The 8,676-nt window shown below is 32.8% G+C and overlaps 1 pseudogene; it reads left to right on the top strand.

Annotated features, from left to right (window-relative positions):
* The first annotated feature begins 5,419 nt into the window (after positions 1-5,419).
* On the top strand, positions 5,420-6,368 carry LOC111313225 (BOI-related E3 ubiquitin-protein ligase 1 pseudogene; annotated as a pseudogene).
* Positions 6,369-8,676: the final 2,308 nt, after the last annotated feature.

Below are 8,676 nucleotides of genomic sequence, written 5' to 3'. Positions count from 1 at the left end.
TTAGACTTTGACCTTAAATCACATATAGTGAACCTTAAGAGTGCCTAAACCTACGATAAAGCCCTTTCTACCCAATGATAGATATACCATGAAATTAAGAAACAAAAAGGATGTTTATCTAATCATTTTGATTGTTTAACTTTGTGCATCATTTTCATTATCATAAGTAACATTATGCATCAGCATCACTTTCATTTCATCCATGGAACTAATTATGTTGTTTATCTAATTGTATGCATCTGCATTACTTTCATGATCATGTTTTAAAACAATCATTTGCATCCATTTCATATTAGATTTCATTTAGGAAAATGTACATTTCATTCGTGCATCAAAGCATCATACATAAAGCATAGCATAATATTTTTAATCATAATTGTGGTGCTAAAGGTTCAAGGATAGCTCCACCAAGCAACTCCACTCACCAATACAACACAAGAGCTCGAGCCAGGCAAATGAAACAAGAAAATTCCAATTATTTCGAGAGATTAGAGAAAGCTCAAGAGAAGTTAGAAGAAAAGTTGAATAAGATATTAGAGGCTTTGAACAAGCTAACTAAAGGGAAGGCAATAGAGGAGAATGCTAGCCAATAGAAGGAGGATGACCCATTGTGCCCTCCTGGTTTCGAACCACATCAAGCTTAATCTACACAAGATTTACCACCACAGCGATTCACCTATCTTGTAGGGTACACATATCCCAGAATGCCATTAGCTTCAAATCAAAGACAATTCTTATCTTTACTGAAAAAGTAGTAGAACCAATATTAGTCCCTAATTTGGATGATCTAGAAGAAAAGTTGAGGCTTAAGGAGAAGGGGATTTTAGAAGCCTTAAAAGCTAAATAAAAGATGAACATGTTAGAGAAAACGCTACGAGCAGTGGAGAGAGTTAGTTTTAATAGCTCAGTTGATGTTGCTAAGCCCTGTTTAGTTTCTGATGTAGTTATTCTTTCAAAATTCAAGGTGCTGAAGTTCGAGAAATATGATGGTACAAAGTGTCCAAAAATTCACATTACTATGTATTGTCAAAAAATGACTGCCCATGCCAATAATGAAAAGCTCTTGATGCATGCATTCTAAGACAGCCTCATTGGCTCTACTGTTAGGTGGTATGTCTAGTTAGATAGGAATCGTATTGGTTCATAGAGTGATATGGCTTATACTTTCATTAGTCGATACCAGCATATAATAGACTTGTCCCTTGATCATCTTTCTTTACAGAATATGAATAAGAAAGCAACTGAATCATTCAAAGAATATGCTCAACGGTGGAGGGATATTGTTTCTCAAGTGTAACCTCTTTTGACTGAAAAGGAGACCACGTATTGTTTGTCAGTACTTTGAAATCCCTCTATTATGAAAAGATGATAGGGAATGCCACAAAGAATTTTGCTGACATGGTGATCTCAGGCAAAATCATTAAGAATGGCAAGCTGAAAAGAGAAGAAACCAAGAAGACACCAAAGAAGAAAGAGACTAAAGCTCAAGCTGTAGGCTTTGACAGATAGTTCAGGGGATATCAACCCTATCTACCCTCAGATTACTCTTCATACTATCCTACTGTGAACAATGCTTCATCTTATCCATACCAACTAGCCCCTACAACCACCTAATTCATCCATATACCAGCCCATTTTTATCCCCCAAGCTCCCATATACAGCCTTAACAGTCAAACTCTTGTAAGACCCTAAATTCATCCTATTAGCTTGAAAAGTGGTTCATGAGAGCAATGAACTATTTGAGAAAAACTTGTATTTGATCTAATCCTCATGACTTATACAGAGTTATACTGAGAGCTCTATAATAGCCACCTGATTACCCCTAAGCCATGTGGACCCACTTAAACCACCTCATCCTAAGTGGTATGATCCTCAGCTCATTATGACTACCACTATAGAATTGCTGGCCATTGCACTGAAAATTACACTACTCTAAAGCATTGTTATTAATGATAACAATAATTTTGGGATTTAATTTTGAGAACTCATCCACATTAATATGAAAAGATGATTTGAGCAAAAAGTAAACTGTTACTGGAGGTGAAATAGATATGTCTCGAAGATGTACAATCTTTTATACAAGTTCATGAGCTTTGTTCAATAGATGATGTTCAAGAAAGGCATTCACAATTGAGATGAAAAATGGACATCTTTCTTTTACCATTCGAAAAACCATTTATTGTTACCCTTTTGAGCCTATTATAATTTTTTTTTAAGAACCCCAACCAATGATCACCCTCTACACTAGGGGGTAATTTTTGAAAAAATATCACAAAAGGTCTCAAAAATGTAAAAATAAATAAATAAATGCCACATATGACTTGGGGTAAAATAATGAGAATCTTTTGTGTGGAAAAAAAAAGTAGAGAAATGATGTGGGGGCAAAATGCCAAGTTACATCAAATGATCCTTCGATCTTGAACCTTTTTAATATATGTTTTGAGTCTATTATATCCATTTCTTTTATGACCCCTCACATTGACCTACATTACAACCTTGAAAAGCCCATTTGGATCAAGTGTGAATGCTTAACTTGAATGATCATATGTTAAGCGAAGGCATGCTCATGATGAAATAATGGAACCATGCTACATTGCTCTAAAGTTGGATGTATGGAAGATATCAACAATGGATGAAAAATGAGAAAAAAAGATGATAAAAAAAATAGAAAAAAAAGAAGAAAAAAATTGAGAAAATAAAAAAAAGAAATTCAAATTGAAAACCTGAAAGGGTGATTTTGGTAGGAAAAGATCCAGGTCAAATGGTTCATATGGATGGAAGATCAAAGACATCTGAAGACCCCTCAAAGATTGGGGCAAAGTTCGCCAAGTTTAAAATGACTTCAACAGTAAATGGAATGAGTTTTTGAAAAAGAATCCTAGATTAATGTTGAAAATTGTCTGAATATTCATCGTTTGGACATACCATTCATCCCAATGACATGTATCCAATTTATTTCCTTTCCCATTTATTTTGTACCAAAATAGATCTTCATTGATTATTTTTACTATAATTCACCTTGTGTTCTCTTATTGTTACACCTCTATAATGAATTGAGAAAATGCTTGATTACATTATATTTGTCAAGATTTAAAATGATAATGAATGAATGAATGAATATGTGCTTAAAAGAGTCTTGCATTCATTTGAAAAAAAATCTAAGATGATGGCAGTGACAAAATGAAGAAATGGTAGAAACCTAAAAGAGATGATTTGGAAGGATACCAAATGAAGAATATGATGGGGCAAATCTTGAAAAGTGGTATAACCAAGTGATGAGTACAAGGATGAATTGGTCAATATGACTTGCAAGTTATGATTGAATGATGAAAACAATCAATGGATAAAGTTTGTTTTGGAATAGTTAATGCTGAGACACCTATGAGTAATGACTTAGTGATGGTGGATGAAACTTGTTCTAAAATTTTTTAATGCTGAGAAGTCTATGAATGGTGGTCAAGTGATGATTGATTGATGAAACTTATTCTAAAATATTGAGAAACTGAACAAGGAAGACATGCAAAATGGTGGAGTTTTGAGGACCATATTCCACAATTATTTAGGATTTCATGACATTATTGACATTCTCATTATATGCATCATGGTGGCATCATTGCTTGAATAGTACATACACATAATTTGATGGATTAAACTTTGTTTGGACATGCATGGCACTATGAGAATATAGGTTGCCACATTTGCATCATTAAGAAAGCATTTGCATCTTTGGTCATAACATTCATTCATGCAAAATTTTAAGTCACTTGAAAAAGAAATTATGAATATTTTAATGAGAATTTTTGAGAACTCAAATGAGAATCTCTGAGTTTCAAAATGTGAATCTTTGAGGAGTGAAACCCTAAAGTTCATCAAATGTGACTCTTCGAACTAATGAAAAATTTGGAACTTTTGGATGTGAATTTCCAAAATTCAAATGAAAAGCTTTAGATTTTTGGATATGAATTCCAAGTTTACCAAATGAGAACCTTTGAAAAGCCTTGAACTTTTGGATGTGAGCCTCCAAAATTCCAATAAGGATCTTTGATGTGAGTCTTACAAGTTGCAAATGCAAATCTTGAGATCTTGCAAATTTAAACAAAACTAAAATCTTAAAAATCAAATTTCAGTAAATTCTTACAAAGTTGGAAGGTTCTTGCGAATCTGAACCTATGAATGTTGAACTCAAATTGTGAATCTTTGAGTTCTCAGTACAAAATTTTTTCAATCATGATCTATAACTCCTTTGGACATGATTGTTAATGAGCAATTTATTTTTCAAAGTTGTGTGCCTCTGTTTAGAGGAGCAATTTACTTTTCAAAGTCATGGTGCCTCTGTTTAGAGGAGCAATTTATTTTTCAAAGTCGTGGTGCCTCTGTTTAGAGGACTAATTTATTTTTGAAAGTCGTGGTGCCTCTGTTTAGAGGAGCAATTTACTTTTGAAAGTCATGGTGCCTCTGTTTAGAGGAGCAATTTACTTTCCAAAGTCGTTGAGCCTCTGTTTAGAGGAGCTTTGAAAAAAAAATAAAACAAAAAATAAAAAAAAAAATTACCTCTATTTAAGGGAGCTTTGTTTATGTTTCTCAAAGTCGTTGAGCCTCTGCTTAGAGGAGCTTTGATCAAAATTTAAAAAAAAAAAAAAAGCAAAACAAAGTAGGCAAAAAAAAATAATCCAGTTGAGTCTTGAATATGTGTCTACGTCTTTGCACAATTTTTATTTCACAGAAAATGTGCAAATAAGGGCAGCTGTAGACACCCCATTTTGTCCGGGGTCATTTGTCAATTAAAATCGATCTAAGTTTGATTGTAAATTTTTTTTTATTTCAGATTTTTATTTCATATTTATCATTTTTTAATTTTTATCTTATGGTCTACTTATGGTTTATTTTCTTTTTCTATCTTCATTATCTGATTATTTAAAAAAAAAAAGATTGAGATTAAGTTTGATGATGATCAGAAAAGATAATTAGATGCTAATCTTTAGCATTTAATGACTAAATGGAATTGAACTGAAACTTTATAAAAAATAGCATGGTTTTATAAATCAGGGGGATTCACAGTTTGAGGGAGAGGAGGAAAGATAGAAGAAGAATCCGAATAGGAGAAGAAAAAGGTGAAGTCAAAAGAGGTTCAGTCTTCTGTTAGCAAGGGGACCGCTTAGAGTAGTATCAAAAAGGCGTGAGTTGCTTTATGAAAGTCGGTAACATACTCGCTACGATTCTGCTTGAAGTGGTACAGTCTGGGTGATTGCTATCTTCTTTCATTCGATCAAAGAATCCAACTTTCAAGGGTCAGATGAAGAGGCTGATTATCTAGTCTGAATAGACCCTGGTTCCATTTCAATTTGGCAATTGATTGATCTCAGTCAAAGACTCGATTGTATTAAGGATCTTTAACCAAGAAAAAGATTCAGCCTTTCCCTTCGTGCACCAAAAAGAAAAGAATAAAAATGAGGCACTTCCTTTAGCAAAGCAAGCCAAACCAAACCAAACGTAAAAGCAAAGGATCAAAAACCAACAGCTTTATCCAATGGCAGTTGAAGCTCGGCATATGAATCTTTTCCCAGCGCCTCAGTTAATCACCAACAGAGATTTTATTAAAACAAATCAAAGGAGTGGCAATATATATAATACCCAGATGGATTCTTGTATTCCTTTGGTTGATACAATGCAAGAAGCTTCACAGCTTTTTCCATTATATCAATCCCTTGTTTGTGATCTAAATATTTCAACCAAAACTTCAATCAATAAAGCTGATAGTGGCCTTACCTACAACATGAATATCCCGACTTCAGCTCCAAGAAAAAAGCCTAGAGATTCGTTCACCAATGGCTTTGATTCATACTCAGTTGCTCAAAAGAACAATATTTTCAGTGTTTCATCTGTGCTTGATAATGATGTCTTCTCTCAAATCCAACAACAACAACAACATGACATTGATCACCTCATTGCTGAACATACAACAAAAGTGAGGTTAGAACTTGAAAAAAGAAGAAAGAGTCAATCAAGAATGTTGATTACAGCAATCCAAGAAGGGGTTTTGAAGAAACTGAAAGAAAAAGATGAAAAGATACAAAAAATGGGGAAACTAAACTGGGTCCTTCAAGAAAAGGTTAAAAGTCTATATGAAGAGAACCAACTGTGGAGAGACTTGGCACAAACAAATAAAGCCACGGCCAATTCCCTATGCACCAATTTAGAACAAGTCCTGGCTCATGTTTGCGAGGAACGCCATGTGAGCAGGAAAGGCACCGCAACCGCGTTAGCAGATGATGTAGAGTCTAGCTACGATAGTAGTGACGAAGAGTGGCACAAAGTGGTGCCACCACAACCACATGGGAGTGGTGCTACTTAGGATAAGATGGTGGTAGTTGGGAATAATAACAGGAAGTGTAGAAAGTGTAGGGGAAGTAGAGTGGCTCCTTATACACCTACAACTGAAGCAGATAGTGGGAGTAGTGCACAGCCAGCTGCAAAGCTGGAGTCAATATCAGCGATGCCTATTTACAAAGATAAAAGTCATGAGAAGGTGCAATGGAAGGATTGTGAATTACAGGATAAAGGTGGATCACAGGTAGCTGCTCAACCTTCTAGAAAGACTGGCTTTACTGTGTCAACCGTGCCTACTAGTCCTTTTGACTCTTCTTCAACGTTCAATCAAACGTATGCAAATCCATTTTCCAACAGCACAAGTATCACTCTATTTACCCTAAAACCACCATCCTTTAATAGTATAGGTTGTACAACCTTGACTACTACATCAAATCCTTTTCAATCAACATTATCAAGCTTTTTTGGCCCAACTTCATCAACAACTTCGGTATTTAGTTCATCTGTAACTCTCATATTTGAAACCGACACATTTCTTTTTAGTTCATCTGTCACTCTTTCATTTTTAACTTTGCCATCCATTTTTGGTACTGGTGCAGCTCCGATAACAATTCCAGCATTTGCTACTGGTTTAAATTTCACTTTCATTTTTTATTTTCATTTTTATTTTTTTATTTCCTTTAAATAAAATTTTAAAAAAATATTTTTGAGGAAAAGTTGAAAGTATCAATTTTCTTTAAAAATAAATTTTCAAAAAAAACGTTTTTGAGGAAAAGTTGAAAGTATCAATTTTCCTCGAAAATCAAAGTTTTCAAAAAATATTTTTGGGGAAAAGTTGAAAGTATCAATTTTTCTTAAAAATAAATTTTCAAAAAAAGTTTTTTTAAGGAAAAGTTGAAAGTATCAATTTTCCTTAAAAATAAATTTTTTAAAAAATATTTTTAGGGAAAAGTTGAAAGTATCAATTTTTCTTAAAAATAAATTTTCAAAAAAAAAAATTTTTGAGGAAAAGTTGAAAGTATCAATTTTTCTTAAAAATAAATTTTCAAAAAAAAAGATTTTGAGAAAAAGTTGAAAGTATCAATTTTTCTCGAAATTAAAGTTTTCAAAAAATATTTTTGGTGAAAAGTTGAAAGTATCAATTTTTCTTAAAGATAAATTTTCAAAGGGATTTTTGAGGAAAAATTAACAGTATCAATTTTTCTCGAAATTAAAGTTTGGGAAAAGTTGAAAGTATCAATTTTTTCTACACAAAAACAATCATTCTTTTCTTTTTTTTTATTTTTTATGTAAAATAATCCGATGATGGAGCCTTTGCAAGTGAAACAGTAGTTTTCTTGCATACTCTTGAGGTAAGGGAATTTTTTCAATTTTTTGCTAAAAGTATTATAGTTAATTGAGAATAATTTTCAATAATTAATTACTTGGTAAAATTTTAAAGCTCATTGGATAACACAAATTTAAGCTGGTACCATCTTTTGATGGGCGTTATGAGGGTGTTGTAACCTTCCTCACACGTAACCGAACTTTCGAACCCCGTTTTGGTTAGTAGACCTGAACCTATTCTTTTAGGGCATCTTAAACTTAGGTGTTCCCTGAAAGGACAGATTCTTTACGTGGCCAATCGCACCTAGATAAAAAAGATTGGTGGTGACTCCCTAAAAGTCAATATCTAGCGATAGATCCCCGGATCTAGACGTTATGACAGCTTATATTCATTTTTGTACCAAAATATTGTTGGCATATTTGCATATTAAGTTTTTTTTTCCAACCAAGATGATATGTCAGTAGTCCAAGTCATCTTCCATAAAGGATGCTGATAACTCTATTTTATAGAATTATTTCTAGTACTTTTATCGTTGATTTTGGCTTAATTCTTAGCAAAATAATATCTTTTTTTACTTCTAAATGGCTTAACTCTTAGTATATATATATATATATGTGTGTGTGTGTGTGTGTGTGTGTGTGTGTGTGTATGTGTCTGAGGAATAGGCTGAATCCATTCTTACACTAACCCTTGAATCAAAAATTAAATCCATTACTAAATTGGGTCAAAATAATATTTTTAATTTTAACCATTTTGATCAAAGGTTCAAAAACGTATCTGACTTATACTAGTGTAACTAGTTCCTTCCAATATATATAGGTTTAATACCCAAAAATACCAACAACCTTTTGTGCAAAATGTATATAAGCTTTCAACCTTTTATTGCATGCAAATAAGTTTACAATCTTTTATTTATTATAAATAAAAACTCAAACTTTTAAAATTACATAATTAAGTCTAATTTCATTAAATGAAACTAACTATTGTTTTAAATTGTATAGTTGACATTTTATGTGCAAGA

Source organism: Durio zibethinus, chromosome 23 (genome assembly GCF_047325235.1).
Source record: "Durio zibethinus cultivar Kanyao isolate XHJ-2024 chromosome 23, ASM4732523v1, whole genome shotgun sequence".
In the NCBI taxonomy this organism is placed as follows: Eukaryota; Viridiplantae; Streptophyta; class Magnoliopsida; order Malvales; family Malvaceae; genus Durio; species Durio zibethinus.
The sequence above is the reverse complement of the archived record's forward strand: the minus strand, read 5'-3'. Positions and strand labels throughout refer to the sequence as shown.